This window comes from Astyanax mexicanus, chromosome 12 (assembly GCF_023375975.1).
Source record: "Astyanax mexicanus isolate ESR-SI-001 chromosome 12, AstMex3_surface, whole genome shotgun sequence".
NCBI lineage: Eukaryota > Metazoa > Chordata > Actinopteri > Characiformes > Acestrorhamphidae > Astyanax > Astyanax mexicanus.
The window spans coordinates 16,669,607-16,691,817 of NC_064419.1; positions in this window are offsets into that span (position 1 = coordinate 16,669,607).

Consider the following 22,211-nt stretch of genomic DNA (forward strand, 5'->3'; position numbering starts at 1 on the left):
GTTATTTTCATACTTAGATTATTTGAGAGGTACATGATTCAAAAAGTTAATCAAAAAATTATTCAAATTATTCAGTTACAGTTGAAAAAAACAACTGTTCATAACAATTGTAACAGTCCACAAGATAGCAGCCTTAATCGCAAAATATATGTAAATAGACTCCTGATCATGCAGCTTGCCATCAGCCGCCAGAACCCTGAGAGAGCAGAACTGGCTTTGTTTGCTCTCTCTGGGTGGGTAGATGGCGATCTCTCCCCACATCACTCGAAAGGGTGATGTTGATCAGCACAAGGCTGCGTCTGTGAGCTGATGTATCAGCACCGAGTCACTGCGCTTTCCTCCGAGTGTGCTGTGATGCTACTCTGTAATGCCGCATCAGCAGCAGTTTAAAAAGAGGTGGTGACTGATTTCACATGTATCGAAGGAGCCTGGTTTTGTGGCACCACTAGTGATAAGGTATGTACAACTAAGTAACAACTGATTAGCAGCTGAAGGGGTGGGAAAGATGGCATAGCTAAATGGGAGAAAATAGGGAAAATAATTAAACATTTAAATTAAAAAGAAAAAAATTATAAAAATAAAAAATTAATAGCCAATAGCTCAGTTTGAGAAACACATAAACAAACTCAGAAACCAAATAAACTCTACAGGTTTGACCCATTTTGACCAAAGTTTGCCCAAACGTTAACACAGTGAACTCAGCTGTCTGAAAAACAGTTATTTTAGAGAAAGTGTGTGTGTGTGTGTGTGTGTGAGAGAGAGAGAGAGAGAGAGATATGTTCCACTGCATCCTCCCTCTTGTGGTGTTCCCCTGTATTAACTAAGCAGCAGTAATTTGGTTTGTACTGGTGAAAGTAGTGCTTTATGATTGTGTGTTTTCGGGATCTGCTAACTGGGATGTTGTTTCTCTTTCTGTTCTCTCTTTCCACTACAGGACATATGCTTTTATCCTTCTTTTTTTCCCCATTGACTCCCCAATTTTGCTCAGTCAAACTTTTGCCAACTCACTCATTAGGACTCCCCCTATCACTAGTGATGCCCCATCACACCAGGAGGGTGGAGACTAACACATGCTTCCTCCGATACATGTGAAGTCAGCCTCCTCCTCTTTTTGAACTGCTGCTGATGTAGCATTGACAAGTAGCATCACAGCACGCTCGCAGGAAAGCGCAGCGACTCGGTTCTGATACATCAGCTCACAGACACCCTGTGCTGCAGACATCACCCTTTAGAGAGGTGGGGAGAGAGCGCCATCTATCCTCCTGGAGGGAGCAGGGCCAATTTTGCTCCCTCTGAGCACCGAGGTTTGAACGTGCGACCTTCTGTTAATAGTGGCAGCGCTTTAGACCACTGGACCACTCGGCGCCCCATGCTTTTATTTTTCTCACAGTCACATTTAAACCCCATACAGAATTCTGCAGTCGTTATTACGCTGGCTAGTGTGTTTACGGTTGTAAAAAAAAGTTGCCACCAGCTGTAAAACTTCTTGAGTGGAAACAACGCTTAAAAATAAATTGTCAAACATGAGAAAACCAAGGGTATTCTATCTGGTGGTTGGTGCGGCGCAGTGGATAACACCACTATCTGCCAGTGAGCTTACTACAACACCATGTGGGAGATTGTGGCTCAATTCCTGGCTTGGGTGACTGAATGCTGCGCCAATGCTACACCAATAAGAGTCCTTGGGCAAGACTCCTAACACTATATTGACCCAACTCTTTAATAGGAATAACCTTGTCAGTCGCTCTGGATAAGAGCATCATTAAAATGCCATAAAATGTAAATGTAAAAAAAACTATAATTTCGGTATGTTTTAATTAGTTTATAAACACTCAATACAGTTCCAGTTAGATATCGTCTTTTTTTTTGTAATTATTGTTTTTTGGTTTTAGTTTTTATTCAGTTAACATTGGAACAGGAATCTGTTAGCTGAGGTATTGGAGCCGGGTCGCTGCGCTTTCCTCCGAGCACGCTGGCTACTTAGCTATAGGTGGAGTTCTAATCAGTGAGTTGGGTAATTTAACATCCAAATTAAAGAAATGATATAAAAAACAGATTTTTTATACTAGTTCATTTTCTTTTGTAGAAGGAACGCCATTGCTTTTTCCATACTACTCCATCTACCTGCTCAGCTCAGAGCTATTAACAACAAATGACCTTTTCAGTGACTGCTGGTGTGAATTCACACATTAAGCTTAGCATATATGAATGCTCCTCTCCTGAATATCTTCAATACACCTTTTACTTTTCCTGCCTCAAAAAGAAGCTTTTATTCTATCGGCTTCCTCCGGAGTGAGAGATCACCTCCATTCGGTTTGCTGAAGAGAGGAGAAATATGAACGACAGAGCAGGTCATACTCACAGCCTCTCATTAAAAAAGAGAAGGCGCCGGCTGCAGGAGGTTAATGGCCTCGTGTCCCCAGGCTGAGAAGGAGAAAGAGAGAGAGAGAGAGAGAGATACCATTAGGCTGCACTCATATTTTTCTTGAGTGTTATGTTACAGTGATCTAGTGACAAAACAGGCTGGTAACAACCAAAAGCTGAAGGGAATTTATTGGAAGATTTTAATGGGATACAAACCCAAACATGGCCTCAAAAATTCACATCTCAGCATTTATTTGCTACAATAATAATATATGTGCGGATATTTCTTGAGTTATCTATGAGTTATGAGTCATAAGGTCAGTATATCTTCACTACATGGCGCAGTTATGCATTTTTTTGCTCATCATTTTGGATTTAATGGGTTTTGTAATTCATTACGTCGCTCCGCACAGCAGGGGAAAAAAGACATTGTGGACTTCTGTATTGACATGTAAATATCACTATCACCTTGACGGGTCATGTGAAATGAATTGCCGTGTAGATTAAGGATTACAAATTAGTCTCATGAATAGTTGATTGCGCAGAGGATATGAAGAGGGCCGAGAGTCTTTCATTAACCTAACATTAACGAAGAGTGAGCCGCTCGCCCTAACGAGAAAATCTTCATCTCCCCGAGCGAGCTCCCCACGGCCTTGGAGGAAATGTAATGATGTCATATGATGACAAGCGTTGATGTATGGCTAGTATTGACAGGTGATGTTGGGGATGTCGGGGATGGTGTTTGTACTGTGTGTGTTTATGGCTCCAATGTTAATATCAAGTAAAATGTTAGAAAAAACATTTTTTTTACAGTCACAAACATCATTTTGTCAGATCTGTAGTCACACTTTTAAAACTTTAAATACATGTATCTGTTGTAATCTCTACCATTCATACACAAGTCATGCTGGCACTACACAATATGCATTCAATTAACATGTTTTTAACATGCTTACATGTTATCAACGAACGAATCTCACTTACCTACAGCATGCCCAAATTAAATATATATATAGTACAGGCCAAGTTTGGACACACCTTCTCTTTTTCAATGCGTTTTCTTTTTTTTTTCTTTAGTTTCTTTAAAATAGCCACCCTTTGCTCTGATTACTGCTTTGCACACTCTTGTCATTATTCTCTCAATAAGCTTCAAGAGGTGGTCACCTGAAATGGTAGTAACTGTTCAACTATTCAGTGCACGTTACACAAGGAGAGTCTGTATGGGAGAGTAATGCAAAAGAAGCCTTTTCTGAGCACACGCCACAAACAGAGTCGCTTGAGGTATGCTGAAGCACATTTGAACACTCAAGATTCTTTTTGGAATAAGGTGCTGTGGACTGATTAATCTAAAATTGAATTAAATAAACATTTTTGGTGGATGCCAAATATAACTGGCCAATAATTAACATGCTAGGTACATTTTACCAAATACTTTGCATGCTATGACAGGGTTTCTCAACCGGGGGGCCGCAGACCACCAGGGGGCCGCGAAGCACCCTTATGGGTCAGCAGGCTCATCCTCAGAGGAAGACAGTAATCTGTAGTGAGCGCTTTAAATCAGGGATCTCAAACTCGACTTGAAATAAAATTTTAGTGTTAGTGCGATGTCCACAAGAAAGACGCACCCTCTCCCCGTCCACCAGCACAGCGCATCCTATTCATTTCAATAAAGATAGCTGCTGCATGAGCGCAGCCCCGCCCTTCGGCAAAAAGTTCCGCTGTGTGTGAGAGAGGCACATACCAGCCTCTCACACACAGAACAGCTGCCTTTCAACCACGGAGGAGAAGCTGAAAATGGATTTATAGAACTATAGATCACAGTGAGGTTGATTAAAAATCTTAAACTTATGATTGACTTCACCTGTTGCTTGATTTGAATAAAAAAAACGTCAAGGATACGCCCACACGGCAAGCCGAGTCATCAGGTGTTCTGTCGAGTTGTGCTACCATGTCAAACCATGCTACTCTTATGTGTATATTTAAAGTTAAAAAAACAAAAGAAGCACAATATTAGAGCATGTTTCCAGTAAGAAGTTCATGTACTATATTTAGAAAGCCTAAATCACTGGCTATGGTAAAGTGATGGTAGCAAAAGTTTATTATACTCATTTTATTATACTTTTTTTAAAGATATTATTATTATTATTATTTTATTTTTATTTTTTTATTAGGGGGGCCTTGACGCTCAAGTTGTAAACAGGTGGGCTGCCATGTAGAAAAGGTTGAGGACCCCTGTGCTATGATATTATACTTGATATAGATATATGTATGCTAAATATAGATGAGTGCTGTACACTGTATATGTATAGATGTACTGCTGCTGTTTACATGTTTAGCATCAATAAGCTAGCAATAGCCACAGAGCTAAAGTCCCTGTTCCACCTTAAAAGAAGGAGCAACATCATTTTTTTCCACAGGCTATAGGATGTATGTAAAAGGTCAGGTGGCTGAAACAGATAATGATAACTCTCTCATGAGATGCTTCATATTAATAGTGTTCTTCTCAACAGTTCTTCAGACAATAACCTTTTCTTTTATGTACATTATAACCCGAGCCTACTCAGGATTTTTTACTTTTTCATTTTCCTTCCAGAAGCTATGATTCTCTCATTACAAAGCTATCAACACTGAGAGGATGAGAGCAAACACACGTCTTAATAGAACCACACAGTCAGCTACAGCCTCTTTTCAAACTGCTGCTTTTCAAACTGTTTTTAGAGCAAAATGATGATTTATGCAGCCATTCATGCAACATTTTTTTTTAGGGACATCCTGCTTATTTCGACAAGACAATGGCCGCACAGTGCGCATGGTGATCCCGCATGGCTATGATAGGACTGGACGGCTGACTGTTGACTGTTGTCATGGTTTTAATCAGTCAGTGGCGCACCTTTATTTCTTGTTGCCAAGAAGCTGATTCAGAACGCAGTTCTTACTAGGAGTAAAAGAAGGGAGCACATCACCCCCATCCCTAAATCCCTACACTGGATACCAGTATAATACAGAATAGACTTTAAGGTACTATTACTGGTCTATAAATGGTCTTAATGGTGCAGGACTAGCATATTTATCTGATGTCCTCCAGCAGTATGAGGCAAGCAGAACTCTCAGATCATCAGGAACTGGTCAGTTAGAGCCGCCTAAGGTAAAAACTAAACATGGAGAGGGAGCTTTTAGCGTTTAGCTTCTACGCTGCTCTTAAATGGAACCAGTTAACAGAGAGAGAGCATTAGAAGAGCCCCAACACGACTAGACACTTTTAAATCCAGACTGAAAACCTACATGTTTGATTAGGCTTTCAACTCAGCTTAAAACACTGCAGCTCCGCCCACTTGTATTCTGTAATGAGACTTTTATATCATGTTTTATTCATCCTTTATTCTTATTTTATTTTTATTTCCAATTCTGTGTTGTTCTTTTACATGTTTTTAATTAAAATTTTCTTTGTTTTAACCATGTTTGAATCATTTTATTTACATTTTTCCATTTTAATGTTACTCTTTTACACGTTTTTAATTTGACTTCTCTTTGTATTTTCTAATTTGTAAAGTCATTCACAACTTTGAATGACCACTGTGTTTAAAAGGTGCTATATAAAAAAAACTTGCCATGCCTGAACACTGAACACCTCACTTGCAGAAGAGCATGCCCATCATATTCCGAAAAATATATTCCTAAATATATTCCATGCTAGTTTACCCAATTTCTTTGGTATGTGTTTCAGCATTAAATTTAAAATGAGTCAATATTTGCTAAAATAATAAAGTTTATCTGTTTGAACATTAAATATCTTGTCTTTGTAGCATATTTAATTGAATATATGTTGAAAAGGATTTGCAAATCATCATATTCAGTTTTTATTTATGTTTTACACAACATCTCTTCATTGAACTTCATTGAAATTGGGGTTGGATGATGATGATGAGGATAATTCTCCAGTTTAACTTAATTACAACAAATTTGGCAAAGAAGGCTCAGCTCTAATTTCTTTCTAGCATGGTTAAAGACAAGTTATAGCAAACAGTTGTTGTTTCCAAGGGTAGCACAAGCAGTTATTAAAATTAAGGGTGATAGGTTTTCAATATATATTATATATATATAACTCTTTATTTTAAGGAACACAAATTAGGTGCTTATTAATGTCTTATTATTTGCTTAATAACGCCATAATTAGACATTTATAAATGATTTATTCACTATGTATTAGGCGTTATTCTGTGTAAGTGTTATTGCTGCTTAATTAGGGGTCTGTTAAGTGGAAATGATTAATAATGGCTGTATTAGTTCTTATAGTGAACTATAAACAGTTATGTTAGCACCCTGTTAAGCAGATTAGATTATTAAGCATTAACTATTAGCTAATTCCACATGTTATTAGTGTTATTATAATTGGCAGCAGTTTGATCTATGTGAGTTTGGTAAGGTTATGGCTGTGCTGGACTTTATTGAGTTAATAAGAGCTTAATAAGTCACTAATAGACTTGCACAAGATGTGCACCATACTCTAAAGTGAGGTTCTGTTTGAATTAGCTAATGGTCAGAGGTGGAAAGTAACTAATTACATTTACTCACATTACTGTAATTGAGTAGATTTTATGAGTAATTTGTAATTTTTTAAAGTAGTTTTTAAAATAGGTAATTTTACTTTTACTCAAGTTTATTTTGACCCAAGTAATTTATTTCAATACATTGGAAAACTCTCCGTTACTGAGTAAAAAATAAAATGCTGGGAAAAAAAAACAACAAATTTATTACATTTAGTGGGAGAGACGCTGTGTGAATAAGTGTATCTTGGGGTCTGTTTGCGAGGCTCAGGGGAAGCGGTGTTCTGTCGAGTTATGCTACCCGTCAATATGTGCATCGATATGGCACTGCGCATGCACCCACCAACAGATTATTTTAGTTTTTTTTCATGTTTTTAATGATATTTCCTCACGTTTTTATTGGGAACATTAAACAATCTGCTTAAATGTAAAAAAAAATATGTTAATAGCAGTTAAAGCACAGCAATGGCAAGTTAAAAAATAATAATGAACTGTAAAACTAAAAATATTACGCTTTATAGTCACATATTTAATCATAAATTTTTAACTTTTTAACAGTAAAGAAAAAAAATGGATCATAGAAATCTATGCCACTTGTTCTTGAAAATGCTTTATGGCATGGTCTGAACAAGTACTTCCTGAAAGGTCCAAATTATTTAATTTAATAATTATTTAATTTATGATTTGTACTTTTTTTACATCAAATAAACAAAACTTTGTAACTTTTACTCAAAGTACATTTTATTTTTTTTACTTTTACTCGAGCAGATTTTTAGATGGGTACTTTTACTTTTACTTGAGTGTAATTTTAGCAAGGTACTTTTACTTAATTACAATTTATCATTTTAATAGTTAATGCTTAATCATCTGCTTAACAGGGTGCTAACATAACTGTTTATTGTGCACTATAAGAACTAATACAGCCATTAATAATCATTCGAATAATCCACATAACAGTCCCTTAATTAAGCAATGGTGTTGCTAAGTGGTTGCTAGGCAGTTGCTAAGGTGTTGCTAAGTGGTTGCTAAGGTGTTGCTATGGTGTCTGTACTGGTTGCTATGGCTGGTTGCTATGGTGTTGCTAAGTGATTGCTGGGCAGTTGCTAAGGTGTTGCTATGGTGTATGTGTTGGTTGCTATGGTGTTTCTAAGTGTTTGCTAGGCAGTTGCTAAGTAGTTGCTAAGGTGTTGCTTTGGTATCTGTGGTGGTGGCTAAGATATTGCTAGTAGATTGCTAAGGTTTTGCTATGGTATCTGTGGTGGTTGTTATGGTGTTGCTAACGGGTTGCCATGTGGTTAATTAAGCATCAATAACACTTACACAGAATAAAGCCTAATGAGTAGTGAATAAATAATTCACAAATGTCTAATTGAGGCTTTATTAAACTAATAACTAATAAGACATTAATAAGCACCTAAGTTGTGTTCCTTAAATTAAGTGTTACCATATATATTTTTTTAAATCTACAATAAATAAAATGTGTTTATTTGCCTTGTGTTTATCATATCATTAGATTATCTGAAAAATGTGAAATGTTAAAATGTGACATATATGCCAACATATATACAAATGCTTGTTCACAGTAATGCATGTTAAGGAGTTTAAAGGCAATATACCCCACAGCACACAAACATATATCCGGAACAATAACAGGCTGGAGAATGGAATCAGGTCTGTGACAAAGCCTGAACCCAGCTTTCTGTGAATAAGTACAGAGACAGTATTAGTAAGTTATTTATGTTCAGAGTAGGCTCCCATGAATCATGTAGACCCAGTGAAGAAGCATATTTCTTCCAGGAGGCTGAAAGGAGGAGGGAGAGGGGGCAGAAGGTAAGGGAGAGGTTCACATCACTGTCATGTGGCACTTTAAAGGAATGAGTCGGGCTCCATCCCCGAGATAAAGCCAGAGATTGTGACCAGAAGATGCTCTAGGAACAAAGAAATGGAAAAGCAGTGAGAGAAGTCTGAAAACGTTTTAGCAGTGCTTTAAAATAAACTGGCTGGGAATTGAGAAATTGATTAATGAAAAAATATTTTATTTTATCACTAAATAATATTGAATTTAATTCGGACAAACTGATTCATACGTATCATTTAGATATGTCACAATCAATGTAGCCAACAGAGTCAGAGACTGCAGTAGCATCGCTCCAGAGGAAAGAACAATGTGTGGCTTTCTTTATGGTCAACACTGAGATTAGATGGAATATAAAGGAGAGTTTAGAATAAGTCGTCTCCTGCTGCTCAAATGTGTCTCCTGAGATGAAGAGCTCACAAGTGCCTCCTCTTGAGGTTTAGTAAGGATCTCAATAACATCTCACATTGCGCTCAGACTTCAATAAATAACAAACTACAATAATAACACAATCATGTTTGTCTTTCTGTTTTTTTTCCTTTTCTTTCTTTTTTTCTATTGCAATTTTTTGAAAACTTTTCAATGCTTTCCAATTTTGTCCACTTCAGTTTTTTCGTACATTTCCTATGCAAATACTTTAGCACATACCAAAAAGCTGTATGCAAGCATACATACATACATACATACATACATACATACATACATACATACATACATAGTGCATACTATAGTATCTGTGGTGGTTGCTAAGGTGTTGCTAATTAGTTGCTAGGCAGTTGCTAAGGTGTTGTTAAGTGGTTGCTAAGGTGTTGATATGGTGTCTGTGCTGTTTGCTAAGGCATTGCTAAGTGGTTGCTAGGCAGTTGCTAAGGTGCTGTTAAGTGGTTGCTAAGGTGTTGCTATGGTGTCTGTGCTCGTTGGTAGGGCATTGTTAAGTGATTGCTAGGCAGTTGCTATAGCATTGCTAAGTGGTTGCTATGGTGTTGCTATGGTATCTGTGCTGGTTGCTATGGTGTTGCTAAGTGGTTGCTAGGCAGTTGCTAGGGTGTTGCTAAGTGGTTGCTAAGGTGTTGCTATTGTGTCTGTGCTGGTTGCTATAGCATTGCTAAGTTGTTGCTAACGTGTTTCCAAGTGTTTGCTAAGGTGTTGCTATGCTGTATGTGTTGGTTGCTATAGTGTTGCTAAGTGGTTGCTAAGGTGTTGCTATGTTGTATGTGCTGGTTGCTATAGGATTGCTAAGTGGTTACTAGGTGGTTTCTAAGATGTTGCCAGGTTGTTGCTAAGTTGTTGCTATAGTATCTGTGGTGGTTGCTAAGGTGTTGCTAATTAGTTGCTAGGTAGTTGATAAGGTGTTGCTAAGTGATTGCTAAGGTGTTACTATGGTGTCTGTGTTGGTTGCTATGGCATTGCTAAGTGGTTACTAGGTGGTTGCTAAGGTGTCGCTAGGCAATTGCTAAGGTGTTGCTTAGGTGTTGCTATGATGTCTGTGCTGGTTGCTATGGTGTTGCTAAGTGGCTGCTAAGTTGATGCTATGGTGTCTGTGCTGGTTGCTATGGCATTGCTATGTAGTTGCTAACGTGTTGCTAGGTTGTTGCTAAGGTGTTGCTATGGTTATGGGTATTATGAGTATTTAAGTTGTATATAAGTATTTAGGTTCTATAAGCCTTAAAATTTTGATGTTTGTATCTCTAAAGATTGTGACCCCTGTAACTTCACAATTTACAACCATAATGATAAAATACTGAGGAGTTGTTTTAGGTGGCCTGTTTTCAGTTTCAGTTTAGTTCTCCAGCACCGAGATTGGAGCAGTATTAGCATTAGCCGCTAACCACGCTAAAGACTAGCTCTTTCACCATACAGAGGTGAGTATTTTCAGCTTGTAGCCTACTGCTAACCCTGGCTAGCACTGCTGATGCAGCTTTAACATACTGTAAATAAACAGAAGCGCTTTACTCACCCAAATAAACAGTTTTCAGGAGAGAAATCTGTGTAGATTTACAACCAGTGCTTGGTTGATTTGAAAAGAAAAAGTTTTTTTTTTTTTTTATTGAATTACAGTTTTGTTTTCTTAACTTAATTACCCCCTTCCCCACTCAGTGGCAAGATCTGTTGAATTCAAAGGGAAACATGGTGACATCCCTGTTGCTTACTAGTGTCGCATAATGTGCCTTATAATCTGGTGTGCCTTGTGTATGAAATTAGACCAGAAAATACGTGTTCATTGAGAGTGCGCGTTATAATCCAATGCATATTTTAAGTGCGAAAAATATGGTTGAAAATATTTTTTTATAATTTTTGTAACGCCAGACAGATAGGAGTGACGCTCGGCGAATAAAAGGTAAAGACTGGTTTATTTACAGAGCCGTAAACAGGATAACACAGCCAGATAACAGATTGAACAGAACTCACAGTGTAAACAGGAGATGTAGTAGTGAAAACAGTCCAAGATCCGAAGCCAGAGAGACAAATCGACAAATCCGATAAGGGCAAAGACAAAAGGGAAAATCCATAATACAGAAAAATGGGTCATAACAAAAGGGCAGGCAGAAAAAGGTTTGGAAAAACACTCAGTACGCAACATGAGACGAAAATACCTCGCAAAGTACAGACGCCAACTGAAAGCTTATATACAAAACAGAGGAATACTTAGAACCGGAACTTCCTAGAACACAAGTGACTCTGAATGGGGGAGCATAACGCGATTGGGTGAAGGTAAGCGGCTGACGATGACATCATCGCCAATGGGTTTATGGGAAATGGAGTTCGGGAGTGTGAAAGGAGAGCCTAGAGAGGGGACAATTTTAATATTCATTTTTGCTTATCAACATCAGAGTTTGACCTGGAAACAGTTTGATCTTTATCTAGACGTGTAATCACACTATGAATAATCTCACCCTTACCTTTAAATACGGTTTCGGTCACTTAGGATATAATCCTGAAATGCAGTAATACCTGCATGATATATATATATATATATATATATATATATATATATATATATATATATATATATATATATATATATATATATAAAGATACAAACTGTGCTCACAACAAACTGCTCTCATTAGTGTGTATAACACAGCAGCAGCACCCTCCATCTTCCATCTCTCTCTCTCTCTCTCTCTCTCTCTCTCTCTCTCTCTCTCTCTCTCTTTCCTCGTGCTCTGAGCGTAAAGCAGTCCAGCACTGATATTAAAGCACATTGCCCTGCTGACATATTTCAAATGTATCACAGATTAATGGCGTATCACTGTGAGAATCTACAAAAACCATTAGTAAGCTTGACACTTTGACGTCAGATTTTAAAAAATTCCCAAGTAATCTTTTTGATTTATGGAAGTGTGTCCAGGTTCATCGAGAGTGATTTCAGATTTATCACGTCCTGGTTAGAATTATTAATGATTTTCAATTTGTAAATCTGATGCTTGCGTGTCCACGGGAGCTTGGCAGAATCAGTAAGGGCTGACACCGGGGTCTGCGGCTTGTTCCGGCAGCCCGCCACGTTACTTTATCATACTATCGCCTGCTCTGATTTACATTTCACTTATTTTCTGATCTCTACCTGGCTCAAATCTCAATGTACCACTTCCCTCTGTCTTTCTCTATTTATCTCTTATTCTCTTATTCGAGCATCACCTTTAGTCTGTTCAGTTAAACATCAAACCCTACAGAGAGGCTCTGCCCTGAATAAACAGAGTGTATCTGCTTCATTATTATGAACATATAGTAAGAGTAAGCAGTAGAACACAGACAAACACTATCAGTCATGAATCCACAGGAAGCCCTAGTTGAATGGCTCATCATTGTGACAGCTGCTCTGAGTTATCTAAGGTCCACAGTTCACGGACTTGGAAACCAAGATGGCAGCCAGTGGCATGGCACCCAGTAAAGAGACAGATGATGATGCTCATGACAAGTCAACGTGTCCATGGTTCCCATCCAGTCACTCTCTCTTTCCTACTTCCTGACTCAGTAGTAGCCTACATTTACTTGTGATGAAAGATGTAGTGACAAAAGTCAGGCTTGTGACATTCGAGGATTGAAATGTTGTGAAACATGATCACAAAACTGTGACACCATTTTTTTTACCATAAGAACGGAACACTGCTAATCCCAATTAAGCTTGACCTGAGCTCTGATTTTTTTTTTTTTAGTTCCACCGAATTGGTGCCATTTGTTTATTGTAACCCTTCCAAATTAAACATATATATATTTTTAAAACTCTGAATCTAATAGAACATATTTAACTATTCAAAACATGTACTGGTCAATCTCAGGCAGCTTTACTTAATTCTTTACAGGGTTTCTAAGCCGAGGATGGTTATATTTTTCTCAGTTCTGTTAACAAAACTCATTTTAAAGCATGTTTAAAAGCAAGTCCACCAATTCCTTTGATTTTCTCTCAACAAAGTCTTTATTTTAAAGAAATGGCTGACTGCATGTTCAAATAATTGATCTTTATGACAAAAAAAATAGCTATATATGCAGCACATTGTATTTTTCACAATGTATCCTATCAAGAAGACCTAAACCTGAATTTGATCAAAATTATTATCATGTAATTTATTGAACAAATGGATAAATGGTGAACCAAATAGATTTGAAAAAAAGTGGTTTACATTAACACATATTCACATTAATAAACCATTAAACCAGGGGACAATACTCACTCCTGTTACAGGAACTCATTTCTGTTACTGGAACTCACTCCTTTTACTGGAATTCACTTCTGTTACTGGCACTCAGTCCTGTTACTGGAACTCACTCCTGATACTGGCACTCATAACATAAAGAGTAACAGGACTGAAACTAACAGGACTCAAAGTAACAGGACTGAGTTTTAGAATAGCATAGATTTAGCAAAAACATGAAAAATAGCTAAATGGCGGCTATGCTAATAGCATGAGGACACTGAGCACATTCTATTTCCCAAAATGAGTATTTTAAAAATAAATAAATAAGATCTAAGAATTCATTTAACTGATGCCACTTCCTGTTGTAGAATGTTCCAGATGTTTCAGATGGGTGTTACGGTAACAGGACTTAGTGAAAACCCAGGGACACAACTAAAATGTGTATTTTAACCTAAATATTATGGATTAAACGTTGCTATGATTAAAACGTACTTACGATTATTTCATTAAACGTTGCTGGGTGTCGTTGACTCTCAGTGAAAATGAATGACTTTTGACCAAAGTGTAGCTTTACTCCTGACAGAACTAAGCTGATTTTACACTACTCTGTTGTTAAACATTTGATTTTTTTTATTTTTTTTTATTTAAAACTCTGATGGACTCTGAGTGGTCCCGTGAACTAAGGTGCAGCCATTATGATCAGGAGATCGCTGGTTGAATCCCATTCATGTAGCTTGCCATCAGCTGCTGAAGCCCAGAGAGAGCACAATTGGTCTTGCTCTCTCCCTACATCACTCCAAAGGGTGATGCTGAACAGCACAATGCGTCTGTGAGCTGATGTATCAGAACCGAGTCGCTGCGCTTTCCTCCAAACGCGCTGTGATGTTATTCAGCAATGCTGCATCAGCAGCAGTTTGAATAGAGATGGTGGCTGAATTCACATGTATCGGAGGAGGCATGTGCTAGTCTTCACCCTCCTTGAGTTGGGGCATCACTAGTGAAAGGTCCTAGTGAGTCTAAAAGAATGAGTTGGGTAATTGGCCTTGTAAAATTTTGGAGAAAATGGGATAATTTTTTTTTTAAGAGGTTTAAAACCTAATTAATTCTGCATTTACTCAATTAATCCAGCAGATCTGTTTGCTAGTAAAGTTGATATGATAAATACATTTTTTGACACTGTTCATTTGGACCTGAGGTGACATTAACTCTGATATGAACAGGGTAAGTATGCAATCTACACCTCTTTCTCTAAAAGACGCCACATACTAAACCTCTACTTTCATCTGAAAGCCTGGATGAAGGAATCAATGAATCTGTTTTCTCGCCGATTTGTTTCAATGCTCATCTGCATATTTTTTAGCTTCTCTCTCTGTCGCTCTCTCTCTCGCTCTCTCTCTCTCCCTCTGTCTTTCTCTCTCTTCTCCCCATGCTTGACTTGCTTATCTGTTGTGATTACAATCATTAGATGGCCGCCATGTCTGTTTGACGGGCTTCTTGACAGAGGGAGGAACGCGCTCGCTGTCGTTAGCTGGGATAACAGCCCTGAACCCATGGAGAAGGAAGACCCTCATGCTTTCTGACTCTTCAGTCAGCTGCCACTAATAATTGACGTTCCCCCTCATTAGCATCAAAAGAAAAGACAATAATCTTCCAAACAAATACGCGTAAATAATTAGCAGTAGGTTTAATTGACTAGAAAAAGTTCACCGGCTGAACTTTTACCTTTTTTTTGGTGTATTTTTTTTTTTTTAGTCTTTCGCAGGGTAAAGATGCTTATGTTATCCCTAGGCACCTGTGTTAAAAGTGAAGCGTTTGTTTGATTGGCCCTCGGTGGAGTTTCTGTGCTTCGGCGCAGTGCAGGTGCGCTTTTCATGTGAAAATCTGTTTCTCGCGATTCAGATGCCGCACGTCTGCGACTTCTCTCCTTTCTCTTTTTCTCCAGAAGAAGTGCGGTGGAGGGGTGTGTTTCGGAAGACGACGGAAACAAAACTTGGTCTTTTGACAGTGACATCAAAAGAAATGGCTCCTTTTGTGTGGGGAGGAGTGCAGCGTTTGAAGTGCTCTCCTGGAAATACTGGAGTGCAGCAACGAGTTCATTGTTACTCGGCTCTGCCGATGATTATCTTCCATAGGCACGAAGCGGTGAAGGGGCCTGTCAGATAGTCAGACACATAATGATCTATACACCCAATGCCAAGGTTTCAAACTCGCACATTGAGCCCGAGACACATTCAAGGCACTGCTCATCCAGGGAGCCCTGAAAACGATATTCTCCATCATTGTGCTCGGCGCCTTGTCAAGAGTTCCAATCATTAATAAATTTGTCATTTAAGCATCTAAAATGACCATTGAACAACATTTTTCTACAGCAAAGCATTCTTATTCCAGTTTATTCCTTTCATGTCTGTAAATAATGAGAGGAACCTTTATTGTCTGGCCTTGTTTAAATACACTATATGTTCCTGCAGACTCTATGATCATATGTAAAAAAAAAAATGCATGTTGAGTTTTGAAAATGTGCATCTATATCAATTTTGATGCCAGAGATTTTTTTTTTTAATTGTGAAATAATTGTGTTAAAACTAGGCTAACCAATCAGAGCTTCACTCATGTCATGCGTACAGAGCTAACAAATGCCAAAATCAAGCAGGCACTCATCATGTTCAGAAAAATATCTAAACAAATATGACATTTGCGTGGAGGAGGGAAGAGAGACAAAAGCAGACAGGGAGCAGAGAAACAGAAAAAAGTCTAAAATGTATAAGAGTTATGGAATTAAAAAAAAAAACAAAAAAAAAACCTCAGACTTGGTATAAAGGTTCTACTGTGTTAAAAATCACGTCAGATTTTTCTGTCCAAAAAATTACACTCAGGGTGAAAAGGTTAAAAGCTTAAAAGCGGTGACATATTATATAACATGATACTAGCCTTTTTCACATTGTAAATTTAGTTTTAATAATTTTTTTGAATTGTATAGAATATATTTTGTTTATACAATTAACAGTTATATAAATATGTACACAAACCGCTCTGGACCAAAAAAAAGAGACCACTTAAAAATGATGAGTTTCTTTGATTTTACCAAATTGAAAACCTCTGGAATATAATCAAGAGGAAGATGGATGATCACAAGCCATCAAACCAAGCTGAACTACTTGAATTTTTGCACCAGGAGTAAAGGCATAAAGTTATCCAAAAGCAGTGTGTAAGACTGGTGGAGGAGAACATGCCAAGATGCATGAAAAAACGGTGATTAAAAAATACAGGGTTTATTCCACCAAATATTGATTTCTGAACTCTTCACTTCTCTCTCTCTTCTGAAATCTTTATGAATATAAACTTGTTTGTTTCTTTGCATTATTTACCAAAAATATTCTTTTTCAGGTGTCAATTAGTAAATGAAGAGTAAATTATTAAACGTGTGTGCAGTTTCTATGCATAATAACACACTATATATAGTTACTTTACTTTATATAGACTTTTTTTATGATTCATGCATTTAAATGCTGTGAACATATTTTCCATTTCCATCAATATACTGTACTTCAATATATACGCATGACAATAAAAACTGATCTGTTTCCTTATTATTCTAATTTAGGAAGACTCACTTACATTTAGAATTATAATTAGAGACTAATGACCAGTTATTTTTATGATTATTATTATTAGTCATATTAGCATTCTTAGACTATTAATGAGGCTTTAAAACAAGGGGAAAAAAAGGAAGAACTAACTATTATTGCACATAATCGTACATACGTTGGCGTACGTCTACAGTCTATAGGTCTGCCTGTAAAACCTTTGCGGAAGGATCATTAAGGATATTTCATTATCTCCATATTGCCAAGGTCAGGTTGCCCATATATCCAGTTTACAGCTGCTGAGGGAATATGCTGCAAGTGTAGTATAATAGACCAGAAAATGTCCACACCAGGAATGATGGGAAATCAATATCGGGGCCCAGCTCATCAATATAAACCCCATTTTCACAGGCAGGAAGAAGGCACTCAAGAAAAAAAAAAAAGCGAGGGAAAACAAATTAAATCAAAGAGTGGAAAATATAATAAAATAACATGGCAGTGTTCATAATGTGCTTTTTGTTGTGGTTGTTGGGCGCGCTGCGAGCCGGTTCTTCAACTAGGAGAGTCTCCTGAAACCAGGTTTGGCTTGATTTTGCTGTTAATCTGCCTCTTCTGGGTGATCGTAAATGGTGTAGCGTAACTGCGTTACAGCAAACGAACACGAGTCGTGACAATGAGTGCAGTGCGTCTCTTTCGTGGCGGTTATGGCTGCCTTTAGGCCTCGTTCCAGCTGTGCTTCACTGTTGTTTTTTTGTCTGGAACATTTGGCCAGCACAGAGATTATTTGTTGTGGGGGGAAATTAGCAGGAAAGACTGAAAGCTACAGGGACTGGGTATCATTATTTTTAGCCTGTGCTTCCCTAAATGATGTGTCCAAGTCCTCTGAGTGAATATTCTATGTGGATCCACATTAAGAATGTCTGCTAGCATACTGCGATTTATTGGCATCCTCTTTACTTACGCCGCCGCGGCGTTTATGCGCCGATTGAATCCGCGAGGCCTCGTGTGATGATAAATTAGAGCGCTCTGATTTAAGGTTTAAATCTCGCGGTTTAGTGTTTCAGACGTCTTTTGTTTTCAGACGCGCTTTTATTTCTCCTGCGCCGCTCCCCGTGCTCACGGATTGCTGTAGGCCTAACATAAATATTAGTTGCTGCAATTTTACCCATTTCAGCCCAAGTGCTTGAAACAACGTCTTTTTTATCATCAATAGAAGGCTCTTTTTAATAAACATTTGTAGAGCTGAGCAGTACTACTGTGCTGGAGCAGTTAAATAAGGAGAGCCTGGGGTTATGTAGGCAGTTTCAGTTAGCCTCGGGCGCTGTTTGTTTATGCAGCAATCCGCTACGCCGAGATGAAATTAAAATGCCACAAACTGAGAGCTACTTTTAGGGTAAGGCTGCTCAACTTGTGTGGAAAAAAGTTAGACTTTTCACATTTGGAAAGATATGATTAGCTCTGGATGCATTGTTTTAGATTAAAATAATTTTATATGTATAAAAAAAACAATGCAACACACTGTGAGATCCCTGTAATCTGAGATATATTAAGAGTATACAGGGGTTCGACAATGAAATTAAAACATCTGTTTTTAGACCAAAATAATTTATTGTCTCGACGGACAGTTCTGGTGGAAACAGGAGAGTTGAGGTGCACATTGAATACTGCCGTTTTATGTTTTTTGGATACAATCTGAGTTATAGCGCCCGAACATCCCTTTCAGACAGCTTCCTCTTACAGCGTCCACAGTTAATCCTGTTGGATGTGGTTCGTCCTTCTTGGTGGTATGCTGACATTACCCTGGATACTGTGGCTCTTGATACATCACAAAGACTTGCTGTCTTGGTCACAGATGCGCCAGCAAGACATGCACCAACAATTTGTCCTCTTTTGAACTCTGGTATGTCTTTTGCACTCCATAATGTTGTGTGCATTGCAATATTTTAAGCAAAACTGTGCTCTTACCCTGCTAATTGAACCTTCACACTCACACTGATCTTACTGGTGCAATAATGTGCAATTAATGAAGATTGGCCACCAGGCAGCTTCAATTTAGCCCTGAAACTTCCCGCACTAAAATGACAGGTGTTTCAGTTTCATTGGCCAACCCTTGTATATCTGCATATAAAAAAAAGAACAAAAAAAAAAAACATGCACCATCTTCTCCTGACAGTACCCCCTACAACTTTGTGCACACTCGCACACACTAACACACACACACACAAGCACATCTCCGCTCTCTCTCTTCCTAGGAATGCTTATTAACATCCTCTGCAGCACGTTAATGGCTTATTGACCAAATATGGTGTAATGAGGAGTGGGGAGCAGGCCTGTGGTGATCTATGGTGGAGAGAAAGTGGCCCGTGCCGCAACGATGATGACCTAATTTTAATATCGCAGCACAAGCTGTGGAAAATGATCCCTGCTCTAGTGACAACCGTCGTGGTTGAAAGCAGCATCGTTACCGTGCCGCTGACCCACACCCACCCCTAGCAAACCCCGGCCGCGGGTGCTGCTGCCGCCGCCGTACGGGGTTATATACATGCACACGCAGACAATGATTCGGATTCGCCTCGTGAAAAAGTCACCTTCACCATCTTCTGCAAAAACCTGCCACCACCTTAATGCACACGTTCAGAGGAATAAAGCAAAGGCGGCTACACGAAAAAGGCCCCTGTCCTTCTAGATAACCTTGAAGATACATGGCGCTTTAGCATTCCGCGGCACCCCCTGGCCCAGGCATCCTTTAAGCGCATATTTGATCCCAACCCCATACATGCTGAAACATTAATCCATCTCTTCCCTAAACGGAGATGCTGTGCTGCGCTTTTTTTTTTTACCCCTTTTCTTCTTGGATGGAGGAGAAATAAAACAATGTCAGTGTACGTTACTGTAAGATGAGGACCTAGCCCAGGAAAGCTATTAGCATTTCATCAGAGAAAGACATGCTAGTGATGTAGGCTGTGTCCACTCTCTTCTTCTCATTGTATTTATGTATATTTATACTTTAAGTGCACTTGCTTGTTGTAGCTCTATAAAAATTAAACATGTTTAAAAAAGCAACTCCACTAATTCCTTTGAAGAAAGTGTTTATTTTAAATATATATATATATATGCATGCACAATGTAGTTTTCTAAAGTATGTAAATATGTAATATGTTGATCAAATTTATTATCATGTAATTAATTAAACAAATGGATAAATGAAGAACCAATCAGAATAGGAACACGTGGTTTACATTAACTAATATTTACATTAATATATCACTAACCCAGGGGACAATACTAATTTCTGATACTGGAACTCACTTCTGTTACTGGCACTTAGCCCTGTTACTGGAACTCACTCCTGTTACTGGCACTTAGTCCTGTTACTGGCATTCACTTCTGTTACTTGCACTCACTCCTTTTACTAGAACTCACTCCTGTTACTGGAACTCACTCCTTTTACTAGAACTCACTCCTGTTACTGGAACTCACTCCTATTACAGTCACTCACTCCTTTTACTAGAACTCACTCCTGTTACTGGAACTCACTCCTATTACAGTCACTCACTCCTTTTACTAGAACTCACTCCTGTTACTGGAACTCACTCCTTTTACTAGAACTCACTCCTGTTACTGGAACTCACTCCTTTTACTAGAACTCACTCCTGTTACTGGAACTCACTCCTATTACAGTCACTCACTCCTTTTACTAGAACTCACTCCTGTTACTGGAACTCACTCCTTTTACTAGAACTCGCTCCTGTTACTGGAACTCACTCCTTTTACTAGAACTCACTCCTGTTACTGGAACTCACTCCTATTACAGTCACTCACTCCTTTTACTAAAACTCACTCCTGTTACTGGTTACTTTTTATGGTACGAGTAACAGGAATGAAAGTAACAGGAATGAGTTTTTTTTAGCATAGAATTAGCAAAAGCATGAAAAATAGCTAAATGGTGGCTATGCTAATAGCATGAGTACACTAAATAATTACACTTAATAACACATAATTCCATATCTCACTAGGCCAACTGATGTCACTTCCTGTTGTAGATGTGACTTATTGTAGAATGTATCAGATGTTTTAGATGGGGTAATGTGTTACAGTAACAGGAATGAGTAAAACCCAGGGACACAACTTAAATATTTATGGATTTATTATGAAAAAAATCTATATTTTTTAAAGCATAGATGGGATTTGCACTCCCACAACAATGCAAAAAAAATATACTAAAAACTCACTTAAGGATTTCATGTTAAAAAGTTTATAGTTAAAGACAGGTGGGGACAGGTAACAAATGCTATTTTGTCAGTGTTCTAAATGCTAAAGTTTTTATTAATGTTTTTTTTAATTACATATCTCACTAGGCCAACTGATGTCACTTCCTGTTGAAGATTTGACTTGTAGAATTTTCCACATGTTTTAGATGGGGTAATGTTTTACGGTAACAGGACTGAGTGAAACCCAGGGACACAATTAAAATATGTATTGTAGTAACTTTATTTTGAAAAAAAATATATATATTTTTGAAGCATAGATGGGATTTGGATTCACACCAATGCAAAAAAATACTATAAAATCTCTTAAGGATTTTTTTTAATATAATTATATTTCATGGTAAAAAGTTTATGGTTAGAGACAGGTGGGGACAGGTAACAAATGCTATCATTTCAGTGTTCTAAATGCTAAAGTTTTTATTAATGTTTTTTTATTTTTTTATTACATATCTTACTTTTCCTATTAGTTCAGTGTACAAGACACTATGCTTAATAATATGTACACAATGTATTTGAAAGCTATTTTGTGTGCACATTTATACATGTACATACATAATTTCCGGGGGGCAATTCGGCTGAATATGCCATAAGGAGAAAAGGACCCAAAGTCACAGTAAATCTGTTTACCCTGGTGTTGAGGAGCAACCATTGTATTAACAGTTTAAAACTGATGTTTTACTTTGTTTAATGCTGGGATCTTTCTCATCAAGATGTGTTGTCTTTAATTACATATCTTACTTTTCCTATTAGGTCAGTGTACAAGACTTGCTTAATAATATGCTTAATAATATGTACAAAATGTATTTGAAAGTTATTGTGTGTGCACATTTATACATTTATACATTTATACGTTAATTTCCTCAGTATAAAAAAATGCCGACCATTCAGAATTAGAATGACCCACCTGATATTTACCAGCAAATCAGATTAAACAATATGCTGTATGTATGTTTCTCTTC